The sequence below is a fragment of the Nilaparvata lugens genome, chromosome 3, assembly GCF_014356525.2.
Source record: "Nilaparvata lugens isolate BPH chromosome 3, ASM1435652v1, whole genome shotgun sequence".
In the NCBI taxonomy this organism is placed as follows: Eukaryota; Metazoa; Arthropoda; class Insecta; order Hemiptera; family Delphacidae; genus Nilaparvata; species Nilaparvata lugens.
In genome coordinates, this window is record NC_052506.1 from 28,352,305 (window position 1) to 28,366,932 (window position 14,628).

Sequence of the window (14,628 nt, forward strand, 5' to 3'; positions counted from 1 at the left end):
TTTTATCTTCTCTATAATAATTGAGAGTTGAAGTATGATATACTATATTATAAGATTAATAAGTAAGAATATTGTAAGTAAACTATAATTTCTATTTGCAAAGTATTTCAATCGGTTTATCATAACTATCAAGTAATTGTTTAATAAATTGCAATGTATTGATTTATGTTCGTATTTTGGTCAATGATAGAAGAATGACAGTTTTCTAAGATCAAGTGATGGGGACGTTTCCGCCTGAGAATAAAACTTGCTCCTGTAGGTCGTTTCATTGAGAAATGAGAAATGAGAATTCGCAGGAAGGACTATCGAAGAAACTTTAGTGTGCCGAAGCATCTCCAGGGTGCCACTCCACCACTTCGCCACTTCGCCACTCTGCCACTTCGCCACGTAGCAACAAGTTTTCTTTCAAGCTTCAAATCGCTCTGGAAAAGAAAACTCTCGATCGTTCAAGCTTATCGTTCTTGAATAGTGAGCTCGATATTCCCACATAACTCAATTTCTTTGACAAACCAATAGACATAGAGCTGGAAGAGCTCCGATAAATTGATGTAGCACGTCAAGAGCGGTTTTGAAAAATAGCGAATCATGAAGGCTACTCACTCCCTTATTTTTGAAAGTTTTTCAAATCGGTCGAGTATCCGAATCCGATACTGTAAAAACGCATTCATGATGCCGTTATAATATTTTTAGCACCAGAATCTGAATGGATGGAAAATAAGGGAGGATGAAAGATACGGGAGGATTCGAAAATATAATCAGTGCAATTTCCCAAGTAATCACCTAATGGCAACAATGTATGTTTAGTTTAAGTTGAACAGACAAGCCTACGATAATAAAAATGGTAGGCGTACAGACTCATGCTAACAAAAGTACAAAATTGTAGCCAATTGCAAGCGGTTGGTCAATAATGGCTGCTTTTGCCTACAGATCGATGGCAGAAAGTTGATGGCAGGAGGAGCCAGAGCCAGACTGCGAAAGCAGCGGAGCAGTTGACGGCTCCCAAGAGATCACAACTAAACATCATGTTCAACATCTTCGCCCACCGTTTGTCATTGACAAATAGCTGCAAGCTGGAATAAGGGTCTCACCAAATCACTATGGAATCGATCCCTGTTGGTGGGGGGTCGATTCATGTCAGGCTGGCATTTCTGCTTCCGCTTTCCTCTTGATCAAACTAAACGTAACTAAAATTTTCAAAGCTCCTCTCTGGATGGCTTGCTTGGCAGTTTTCATCTGCTCTATACTTGATTGTTCTATACCTTACTCCTAATAATGCTTTCGGTAGAATTGTGATTATTTCTGGACAAGCTCTCTTTTTCATTTTCATATCATTCATTTAATAATGTCTATATTATACATTCATAATAATACAATATAATCATAATGTAATATAATATGATATACGTTAATTTAATATAATATATAATTATACATTTTCAACAATAAAGGATGTTTAAACTTGGAAATACGTATAAGGTTTAGCCTGTACAAGAATTATGGCTAATGCACTATGATGATATACTATTGTGTCTGATCATAATGAAAAAAAAATCATAGGCTATATATTGTTCAATAATCCATATTTCCAATGGTATAGATCATAACTTTATCATTTTCCTTACATTGATGATGGTGACTCTTCCACCAAATATAGATTTCTCCATTATTCAAAATAAATAAAGATGTCGTAAGTCTTGAAGAATAGAATATTATTTTTGATTGAAATAATTTCAGACTTGAGACTCCCATCCGTTCTCTGCCAATATTGATAAATCTCTACTGTAAATATGTATATTATTCATCTCAGATGCATTGAGTTAATCATCTCAAGAAACTCACTGATAGTATAATAACTCGTATTTAATAATTCGAATCTATTTTTTTGGCTGCAAATCTGTTACAAAGTCAATTATTTAGCTTCAGTGCTCCACATTATGAGCTCATAATTTATTATGAATTCGAATTCATAAAAGATCACATCAGCTCACTACATTCAGTCACAATGTTAATGTCAGTAGGCTATTGATAAAATAATCTAGAAGGTCATTCGCTCCGCTGCGAATTCCAACAATGTGAGGAACTATTTTCCTTTACCGAACCTATTCCTTTAATAATGAGGAAGGAGCACAGAAAACGATTTCCACTTTCCATGCCACTCTACCGAACACATACAATTATTCCTTTCCAAGTAAACAAATCTAAGTTAAACAGTAATTTAACGTTTCAAAGTAAGGTAAGATAAAGAAGTTGTCCGCATAAATCAATGGACTTGAGCTTGAAATTCCATAAAATGTGTTATTCATTAGTAGAATGATAGTAGTTTTGCTCTTGAAAGCCACTGAATATTTTCCGGTGCGTGCAGCTGGAAATGGATTGTTATAGACGGGGTCACTACTGTTGATACTGTGATAAAAATTGTATAGTATGATAAGCTGGAATGGATACAAAAATTATACAATAGCTCTTTTCATTGATTATTAGCAGCAAATTACAGTATTTTGGATTGAAATCATTCAAAGTACTGGAATTACTACCCATTAAGTCATTTATTCACAAAGCAAAATACACATTTAGTCACGACACCTCATTGCCAGTCAGATTATATAGTAGTGAGAGAAGTATAATCATTGCAAATGCCTTGATTCTCGTGATCTTGTAAATTCGAATATTTTCCCATAATTGAACGATTCGAGATTAAAGATAAAGCGGAAAACTTACATATTCATGAAATGCTCACAATAACATTTTTTGAACATATTATTCAAATGTAAACTCAAGAACTGAGAATGAACACGGAACATCCAAAATCACATAATAACCATCGTGAGTTATTTAGTAATCTGATATATTGTAGATTGTCAAGTGAAACTCTGTTTCGTGACTAAGCCACCTTCACCAATCATGAGTAAACCGACAGCCATCCATACATGTATTCTGGAATCCCAATAAACGAAAATCATTTGGAATAAACAAAATGGGGAATCTAACTTTGCAGAACATTTGATAACAAATAATCACAAGTTCACAGTTGAGGAGAATGTTGAGTTTCTGCTTGTTAATAACAAAGGCAGATCTTTGAATATTCTAGAGGCTTTAGAGATAACAAGAGTAATTAAGGAAAATTCCCAGTATAGTTTGAATGACCAGATTCATTTCAACCAATACAACACTACGAATTTAGTTTTATCATAAAATTGTAAGCATACATTAGTTTTTCCATTTACATATTTGTTTTACTATCTTTCACACTTGTTTTCTTGGTTCTTTTGTACTGAAAGTAAATTTTGTTATCATGGCGATTCTGTTGCTTAAGCCGCCATTTTGTCACACCGTTGAGTGGGAGGAGACTGTCTAGCTGGGCCAATGGCAGGCGTTCATGCCCTTGACCAATAGCAGTACTCGCCTACTAGTATAAATTCTGCTGCTCTTGTATTTAGTTTTAGTTTATCAGAGATTGACAATGGTGTAATAACCAAAACCGGTCTTTCTAAGTATCAATAAATCTGTAGTTTTTGACAATTTCTTAGTCTTCTTCATTCAATATGAATAATTACCACAATATCAACTTCTCAACTACACAAAAAGTTATCTGGAAATGTTCCATTTTCTATGCTACTAGTCTATTGATAGTCATAGTGCGGTCCAGAAAATCATCATTCGTGCATTTAGGGATTGGAGTGAAACTTTTTCTCTGTGAATACAGTTTTCCCCCGGAAGAAGCCTTTGTTGTTAGGTGGTGTGGCGAAAAATTAGACTCACGAAATTGTTTTTTAGGGCGGTACCGTACTCATAATTATGGAATCCCAGCCTCGACCTTTCTGGACGCTAATATGCTCGCACTGTAAACATCTACTTCTAACCCAAGTAGCATCAATATGGATAGCTATAATCGAATAATATTACGTTAAGTTGCTTGTTTTAGCTAAGACATTTGTTCAACGTCCTGTATCCGTAAATATGCTGCACTAGCGATAAATAATTCATCATATCCAGAACATGATCGAGCAATGAGAACCATTTTACTTTATAACCTAATCAATATTTCCTGGCCCAAATTTTTCGAAAATAATTTAATATAGTTATTTCTCAATAATTTCAATCAACGAATACGATTTTAAGTGCAATGAATGTGGTTTCGTGATAGTACAGTATATTAAGTTCCTGAACTTACGTATATTACGACCTTGAATAGGAAGGAGAGCCAAAACTTTCTCCTGATCAAAAATTTCCCACACTTATATGTCCTCGACAAGGTATTTAAAATGAGGGAGTAGTAAAATTACCATTGTGGAGTAAGCTGTAGCTACTGCTTTATTATTTTGACAGAGGAATACTTCAAGGTGTAATAATAAGCAGAGGGCGATAATAGGGAAGCTTTACTACCGCCTCCAGTAATTTAGTCGCACGGTGATCAGTGTCAAGAATCACTTGGATTGTGGCCAAATTGCTTTCACAGGTTTCAATATCTAATTCAAGAGAGATACATGTTAAACAACCCAAGATGTTGGTCTATTTCTGTTATGACAGAATGAATCCTAACCTCGGCTACAATTTTATTTGTTGACACCCCTGACAGATTGACTAGCGATTTTTTTTTCTATTCTGGCTCATCTAATAACATTTAATGAAATGATAAAGTCGATCCTTCTAGTTTAAACACGAAAAACTCACTGCTAACAAAATAATCATCATGAACGGTAAAGTATTGATGAAGAGGATTAAAAAGGCGATATTTACAGACCTACTTGCTACTTGTACTAGGCTACAGTACCACTTCAATTGTATAATCTTGGTCTATATATATTTATTACCTGAAAGTAAAATAGTTGATTTGAAAAAGATTTTGAGAGGATCAAGTTTCAAGGACTTCTAAAGAATTGACTTAATCTGATAGAAGCAACTTTGAGACACGAGGATGTTGGCTAGAAACAACGAGTCAACACGATCAATGGTGTTAGAAATTCTACAATAATCATGGTATTGTCAATCACTTTATACATTTCCATTACAGAACAGGATATTCAATTTCCAATAATTGCTCAGAATATCAGGTGGAATCGAGCTAATTGGAAAATCAATACCTAATTTTTTTGGGATTTGGAATTTTGAACCTTAGTTTGAAATAAGGTTTTTAAACTTAATGCCTATTATTATACAATTTGTTGGAAATATTTCAAGACTGATCAAAGCGTTTGACAATATGGGATCGTTATTTAGTCAGGCTGCACTTTGCACTAAAGATATATGATAATAAGTATGTAATAAATGAGTATTGATTAATATTCTATCCTGAAAAGTGTATTCTTATCTACTTATCTCCAGGGCTTCAGGACATCATAAAGATCGAGGGACGTATTCTATGAGCCGTGAACGATTCTTAAAAACGTTCTCAACCAAGTAAGATATGGTGAAGAATCTTCCTGATCTAGTGAAGATTGAACTTTATTTATTTATTTATTTATTTATGGAGACAACAGGTTACCCCTAATGTGTCTCCTTCACAAATACAACAATACAAGATACAATACGTGAAATACAACAATACAATGAAAAAAATGAACAAAGTAACTTTCAATTGCAATATTGTTATAAGAAAAAAAACTATAGAAACACAAGAGAAGGAAGAAAAAATAGATGTATACAATAAAATAATTATAAAACTTAATATAGAAATGAGAAGGTTCTAAAATTAAAATTAAAATGTTACAAAGAATGGATAAAACTAACAAATGAATGTCAGAGGACTGGTACCTGCCAATGAAGCAACAGAATGAGTAAGATGTACGAGTACATAGTGCAATAGATACACACCTATATACAGCAACAAATAATCGACAACACGACTGAGCAAGGATATCTCACAATAGACTGTTTAATATTCTATAAAATTTTTCACGAGAGAACCAGAAGATGTCCAGTTGCCCAGAGAAACAGTTGAAAAGTCTTTGAATTCTGTTGACTGGAGAATTATAGTGACCCACAGTTCTGGACCGGGGCACAAAAAAAGAGAAAGTGGAGCGACGTGATATGGTAGATATATAAATATTTACATATGAAAGCAAATATGGGGAATCTATTTTATTATTTAATAAGCTATGAAGAAAAATTAAAGACTTAACATCTCGTCTTGTTTTTAATGATTTCAATTGAAACATATTTCTCAGAGTGTCAGAGGGAAAGTCAAACGGACAATTGAAATTGAATTTCCTGAAGTGAATGTACCTTAAAAATTTATTTTGTAAACGCTCCAAAAGTAGCACTTGATCATTACAATAAGGGTTCCAAATTTCAGACGCATACTCAAGAATACTTCGGACAAGAGATTTATACAGAAATATTATGGGTGAGACATCATTGAAAGGTGAACATGTTCTCAGGATAAACCCCATCTGCTGATTGGCCCTACTACACAAAAGGTCTATATGTTTATTGAATGTAAAATCAGAGCTGTAAATCACACCCAGGTCCTTAAAAGACTCTACCTCCTCCAACGGTATACCATCAATACTATAGATGCATCTGTGTGAAGCTACCTGCCGGGAAAATGATAAAGTTTTGCATTTAGCTATATTTATTCTAAGGCCATTATTCATACTCCATACACTTAGTTTATCAACATCCATTTGAAGGCTAAGGCAGTCATCAGGGCTCAAAATCGCTTTGTACAGCTTCACATCATCTGCATACATCAGACAGGATGAACCATCAAAGATAGCAGGGATATCGTTAATGAATAGAAGGAAGAGAAGTGGTCCAAGGTTAGAACCCTGAGGCACCTCAGATGTACAGTTGGAAGTTCTAGACTTGAAATTATGTACTCTAACATACTGCACTCTTGAATTCAAATAGCTCTCAACAAGATTTGCCAGGCTTGTACAGAAACCAATCGACTTTAGTTTTTTAACTAATATTCTGTGATTGATTGAATCGAATTCCTTTGAGAGATCCGTATAAACAACATCAACCCGCCCCCCACCATCAAGATCTCTGGATACCTCATTGCTGAACTCCATTAGATTAGTCACCGTAGAACGGCCTGACAGAAATCCATGTTGCTCGTCCGCGATTACTCCCTTCACCTGCCTGTATATAACTGCATGCAAAATTCTTTCAAAAACTTTGGAAAAGCAATTTAAAATTGATATGGGCCTATAATTACTTATATCAGTTCTCTTACCTGACTTGAAGATAGGAGTAATTCTAGCGACCTTCCATTTAGAAGGGAATTGGCCAGTCCTAATCGATAAATTGAAAATGAATTGCAATGGACTAAGGAGTACCTCTGCACAACCCTTCACAATGAAAGTGGGTATCAAGTCAGGGCCCTCGGAACAGCTAGATCTAAGGCTGTTAATAGCAGACAGGATCTCGTCAGAGGAGACAGAATCAATACCAACACCTAATCCCAAGCTCCCAGACATCTCCAGCTCATTCTCATGCATATCAGGGGCGGCGTGTGTATCAACCTCATACACTGACTCAAAATATTTCGCGAACCCATCTACAACCGCAGAACCGCAGTAGGACTCCCCATTCAGCGACATCGTCGACTCCACAAACGACGTTTTTCTTTTGGAATTTACATAATTCCAAAAGTTTTTCATACTTCCATCTAAGCCTGACTGAATCGATGTCAAATAGTTTTCATGAGACTTAGATATTCTAGCCTTCAAGGATGTTCGTAAACTTTTGAAAAGGTTATCATGATAAGGGGACACTCTTATTTTTCGTGCACATCTATTCTTTATCCTCAAATCAGAAATTATATCAGGAGTAAACCAAGGAGGGTATTTATTATTTTTTTTCTTCAATACGATCCTTGGAATACACTCATCCAAATATTTGTAGAGTAGACTATAGAACTCGTCCACTGCAGAGTCGACATCAGTACAGCCAAACACAGAGTCCCAACAACAGTCTCGCAGCTTACAATAAAGTTGAAAGTAATCCCCTTTAGAATAATTATACCGGGATTCAAATGGATCACCCGGAGATTCATTTGCCTCCGGAACAGAATACGAAGCATCAACACACAATGCCGGGTGATGGCCGTCTTCAGGAAGCAAGGGATCATCGCTTTGGAAGATTTTGGCAGGAAAATTCAACTTCAGTCACGAATGATTTTAATTTCTAAGCCGTTGATTTTTTTGTTGTAATCAAATGGACTGGGAGAAAACAAGTTGATTCGTATAATGAAAGTAAATAATCCCCTTCCAGAGCTTGGAGACAAATAATATAGATCTACTTTATTCATTCAACCCTATAAATTTCCTTTAGTAGTTCTGCACACATTTTAATTATATTATTCGCTTATACCATAGAAAAATATAATCTAATTTTAACACTTGAATCCTCTTTGCATACTTCCAAAGTTGCTTCATTGCCAAAGTTGCTTCTAGAGCTTTTCTTGAATATTGACTTGCATTCGGCTATTTTGAATCAAAATGGAAGGAGGGCAGGTGATATAATTCCGCGAACTAACTGCTGACAAGGGGTCAGTCGTATGAAAAGATAAAAGATACCAAATTGAATTTAATCGCTGTGAGATGACTTCATTATATTGAATTCTGCCTCGTTCATTATTTTAGCAAGGTATTGGTGTAGAGAAAAGATATCAGTCGCCTCTGGTATTTATTTTTTTATTTCGTGGATAGGGTAAACAATAATTATAATGGTTCCTTTTATGGAATTCACATTCGATTGTATTCTCGTGCAGCTGGTCAGAGACTTTCAGTTTATCAGCTCCGCAGAGTATGAACGGCTCAACATGATATTTCCATAATATAAAGGAAATGCTATTAATAAATGGAAGAATAATGACAAAACATTACTAGAATACCTTGCTCTGTAAACACACGTTTCCTTATCAGATATTTTCAAAATGGAAACTTCATTGCAGAAGTATGATACTATATGTACCTAGGTACTCGTGTATGTAGTAGGTATGTACCTAGAATGCAGGGGTATTCTAGGGGTATCAGTTATTATAGTAATAATAGTTATAGAGTTATCAGCTGTTATTATTTTATAGTAATCAATTTCACGAAATTAAACAGTGAGTACTGGAATTTTGTATAACAAGTGAAATTAGTTACTCATCAAATAGTAGTTAGTTTCATGCTTATTTCCTGTTGATTTATCGCTATTATAGTTGATTTAACGCTCATGAATAATGAATAGGCCTATTATGAGCAATAGAAAATGTATTAGCTGTCATGGGATTTTATTCTACTTTTCTCTAATAGAATGAGATTTCTATCATGAGCGTTCATTATTCTAGTACTCTACAGCAATATTATGAGTTTGTTGAATAGGAGAAAAATATAGGAAGACTTACTATTCGCATCTCTAAGAATATTTCCCTTTATAATGATGTGTGCCTCAGTGGTGCTTTATGCTATAGTATTAGTATAGACGAGTGCTTATCAGAATGATATTAAATTGCGGTGTCGAGCGAAGCTACTCGATATTTTGATGTTGGATGCTTGACAATGTGTAATACTGGAGTTGCGTAATTCTGCACTCAACGTGGAATCATAATCATTCATTTCCCACTGGTTGAACGTATTAGCTGTTGTATACAAATAATCAAGAACTACTTTTTTCATCATATTAATTAGTTTGTCCAAATTTCTTCACCAATCAAAAATGATCATTCAAGAATCAAAAATTAAGCATGCTTTACATTGAGAAATTCAACAATCCTCTCTTCAAGTTGAATGAAGTGAGGAAAACTGAATTGAGGTCAGGGCTCAATTTCAAAACAAAAACTACCAGCAGTTTGCTGGCGGGGGGAAAGGAGTGCCATTGGGAAAGGGAATGGCTCTGCGGTCAACATGTCAGATTAAGAGACGATCGCTCGGTATATCTGTTGGACAGATAACCGTTTGATGCCAGCTTCGCGAATTATTCATCAGATACGGACTTCATAATTTTTTTATCTGTGGTTTGAAATCTACCTAAACTGTAGCTGATTATCCTCTTTTTCATTACCCACGCACAAGCATGGAGCTTAGATGTAGACAAAACCGTCAACGGAAAAAGTAGAAACAAAAAACACATACTGAAGTTAGTGTTTCATTTTTCTGAACTGAATACTTCTGACCATAAAGCGAATGTAAAGAGGTACAAATATACCAGAGTCACATAGTAACTTTTTGAATGAAATGAGATATACAATAATGATCCGAAGAAACCGAACTATGTAAGCAACGTTGCTGGTTACTGAGAGATGAGAGACATGCATCACGTAAAAGAGATGTGTTGCCCCAGCGGTGTGTCAAACTGAGCCTATAACAAATATGAAACTGAGCGTTCTCCAGCTATGAGTCATCATTTGCTTAGGTACCAAATAGTGCAAATGAATACTTTATTCATTCACTATTTGAAATATAGTTTCAAATACTTGAACTCTACTGACTGAAACACTGATCACGATTTCAGAAAACAAATGCTGTATGGATTTCAATAGTATAATATAATGGTATGGGCCTATTTCCTAGCTTCCTAGGCCTGGAATATGCCTTCATTTTAGGTCCAAGGTCCACAAATAAGACATTTTTCGTAGATATATTGGCTTTAAGAGTTTTAAATTCGTCTCCTATTGAAAGTTATGTAGGATACCTATCTGTAAGATAATCTTCCTTGTCTAGAAAGATGGATGAAGATGCGCCCATATTAGAAAGAACATTTCATAAAGAGTCTCCTAAATTCACTAGCAGCCAAACAATATCCTGAATGATCAAATCATTTCTCTTAGTTCATTTAAATACATTCATCGCCTTAGCCTCTATACTCCCACCCCTACCAAATGTCTACCCTCATACACAACCAGCATGCAAATTATGGGCTCGGTTGCACAAAAGCCTGTTTAATTTTAATCGTGATAGAATGCCATGAGAACCAATCAGAGAATCCTTCTTTTAAAAAATGTCAGTGGCATTTAATCATGATTAGAGTTTAATTAATGTTTGCTATTTTTTAAAAAAAAAAAAAAAAATCTAGTTCAGTTGACAAATCTTCATAGATTATAATATAATTACCCTTCATTACCCTATAATATATTATAAGGTAACATTTTCAAATAAACTGAGTTGATTTTTGTGGATAATGTCATGATTTGTGAGGTCATTTAAAACGCGAAGTCCCCAAGGTAACTTTTCACCTACAGTGAGGTCCACATTATAATGGCAGTGTACGATTGACAATACTGTTGCTGTCCTTTTCTATCATACAACAAAACAGATAGCACTATCTCTCTCTCGCTTTGCAATGTTGTCCGTTTGCCAGAATATTTTATATTTACTTTTGACAGTGACTGTACAAAACTGAATAAACCATATTCTCAGCCATTTTTTTCTTCATTCTATCAAAATACTTGAGTACACAAGTCGTATAATTGATTTTAAATGTATTTTTGAAACAATGAAATAATTTTTAAACATTACCTTATGAGAAACACAAATTAAAATACCTGAAGTGACATTTTAAAAGTTAATAACTAACTATCCTAAACCTCATCCATGCTTAAGTTAGCCTACCCGTATAGGTTTGACCTACTCGTACCGGTATAAATAATATTGAAAAGTTATTTCAGAATTGATCCATTGAAATTACTTATTTTTAAATAGGATTTATATTTTTCTATTATTTTGAAAGGAAATTGGAATAGAATACCTACCAAATAACTTAATTTCTGTTGTTTTGAAATTCAGATTGTTGTATCACAGCTTTTTAAATTAGCCGCCATTTCAGGTTTGTATAAAAATAAAAATCTGATCTCAGTCATGAAAGCAAATTTTTGAATCAAATTTTGAAAAAATATATTTTCTTGATCAATTTGACATTGAATTGATTATTTTATCAAGGAAATGATAATTATTATTACATTAAATTTAATGGGATGAATTGAGTAACAGCTGTGTACAGTCAGTGGCAAAATGGAGAGACTTGGCAACGTTTTTCTCCTATCTTTCTTCACTGCCATTATAACGTGGACCTCACTTATATGAAGACACCCAGCACTGAACACTGGGATACCGTAGAGATAACAATGTGAGAAGTTTTCCTCTTCTGAGAAGTTTAAAATATATAATTTATGCAGCCGTGCATTATACAATATTAGGTGTCGACCTGGAATTAAATTATACATGTTGCTCTTTCTCAGAATCGTAACCTACGATATACTCACCTATCATTAGAGCCTCCAACTTTGAAGTAATCCTGAACCTGGAAGTAACTGTAAAACGCACAAACAATAGGTAGTACTATTGAAACACTGAGTCTGGTATGCGCACAACACTTACAATCTAGATAACAGAGGAATGAGTCAAGCTTGCTCACGCGGCTCTAAAAAGATCGCAAGGGAAATGAACTGTGTTTGCTTTCACGTCAAAACAAGTTCATTTAGAACGCGTTGAATTGAGACTGATCGTCGGTGGCCAACCGGCAGTTGGCTTTTTTCGGAGGGAAGCGCTCAGCTGCAGACAGCACACGTTCAGGCAAAAACACGTCTACGCATGCGCATGAGCTCCACTCCATTGAAAAGCGGATGGCTTGAAAAGTTATTTGAAGTCGGGCAATTTTGTTAGCGTCCTGAGCCAGTTATAAACTCAGTCTTCTCACGAGGAATATGGACAATCATCGGCATTTTTTGGGGAAATTTATTAAAGATTTTACAAATATTGTAAAGTATTGTTTACCCTAGCCTATCATAGATTTAAAATTCTTTTTTTTTGAAATAGAGAGTAAGGAGAGTTATATGTAAGATAAAAAGTGACACTATTTTAATATCTCAAGTTTAATACCCCTTTTAAGCCTACGTTTTACACCCTCGAAAAACCCAGATGGAATCTGACGATAATTCACGGAGGATGACTATTAGACCCATATGCATCCTCTAAAAATAATTATGATACAAAGTTTTTATTCATAAGAAACGGGTGCCCATACAGAGGGGGCGAGAAGACACAGTCGGCGTCATTGTGAAAAAAATATTTGTGGGGGTTCGAAAATAATTCTTTGTTTTCTTGCGAGGGTGAGCTGATATTCACCTTCAGAATATTGAGGATATTCAGCAATTCAGGACATTGAGGGTGTGCGTCATTGGATGGGATTGATGGGGCTGGGCTCCCCTGGATAAGACACAGATGTTAAATCGTCAATTTGCATGGGCTTACTTGGAATAACAACCCCTCAACCCTTTAGATGGAATACACTGAAATGCTTATTAAATGCACTAGTGTTCAATTTGAAATTAATGCAATATAATTTACATCTTTACGAAGGTAGGAAGAATGTATTTAGCCTACGCATAGATCAACTGAGCCTAGCAAGCAAAGCTCAACTTGTACCATATATTATGGGAGGCGTTCGACATTGTCGTGTGTCCCCGCTCACTGGTATAGTCTTAAAGGGCCCTATAATTAAGTCACACCACGGAATAAGCATATCTGTAGTGTTTCTTTCCTGTGTGGTCACACTCAACACTGGATGCATACCGTACCCACTATAAACTGCCTAGTGTTCCCTAGTTAGACTAGGTATGACTGGTATCCTCACAGAGATAAAGTTGCTTCGGTATCTTTGTATCTGCCATCTGGAATACAGATAGCCTGCTGTATCCAAACACCTTACTGAGTAATTTTGACCCCGCAGTTCTGATAAGGGTACAGTAGTGAGGAGGTAAACATATCGAAAATCCCCACCACTACTCACCGTGCTAAGGGGGTGCGGGAGTTGAAAGGTGCCATTTTTTGGTTTCTCGCACATAGCTCGAAAACCATGCATCTTATGGACATGTATATTCTATACAAAATTGAAGCTTACATAATTTCCCACAGTTCTATATCTTCTATAGTTTACGAGATATTCGCTCTTGAACCTTGAAGGTGTGACATTTATGAAAAAAAACACGTTGGACACGCTGAAATAATGGAATGAATACATGAAATAGTGAAATAATACATTAGATTGGAGAAAATTCAATTCTCTAAAACCCTACGATAAGTACCGTATTCATTTTCACGATAAATTGTTGAAGAGTTATAAGCCCTGAAAGAGCGAAAATTGGATAAAAGCCTGTTACGGTATTTCAACAATTTGACAATTTCAAGTGCGAGTATCTTGATAACTGTTTAAAATATTACAAACCTCCAAATGATGTATTATTTCACATTTTACTATTCCAAGTTTTCTTTTCATTTTTATAGCAGCTTTGATGTAGGAGCTGAAATTTTCAACTTTCCAACAAATGTCACCTGAGTGGTCCCCATACCTTCAAAAGAGGGGATAAAGATGCGCACTTTTGCTATGTTTACCTTCTAACTAGCTTCAATTGAGCTGCTAAGTCAAAAACTGTGTTCCAGATACCCCCTTCAAATCTCATTCCCAAATGATCAATAATTGTTGCAGCATTGAAAATTTCACCCCCTACATTAAAGCTGTTATAACAATGAAAGGAAAATTGGAATAGTGGAATAATACATAATATCAAAGAGAATTCAACCCAATGCTCTTTCGAACCCACGTTAATAAGCATTAATTTTTAAGACGCATTAGTGGAGAGTGTTAGACTTGAAAGAGCAAAGAATTGTGCAAAAATCTTTTTTTAACTATTTTATCCCTTCA

The 14,628-nt window shown here is 35.1% G+C and overlaps 1 protein-coding gene across 1 annotated transcript in view; it reads right to left on the bottom strand.

Annotated features, from left to right (window-relative positions):
- LOC120350374 (potassium voltage-gated channel subfamily KQT member 1-like) overlaps positions 1-12,410 on the bottom strand; it is a 97,413-nt gene extending 85,003 nt beyond the window's left edge. Inside the window, exon 1 of the mRNA XM_039423467.1 lies at positions 12,191-12,410. The gene's annotated coding sequence lies outside the window, so the exon portion shown is untranslated. The remainder of the gene's footprint in view (positions 1-12,190) is intronic.
- Positions 12,411-14,628: the final 2,218 nt, after the last annotated feature.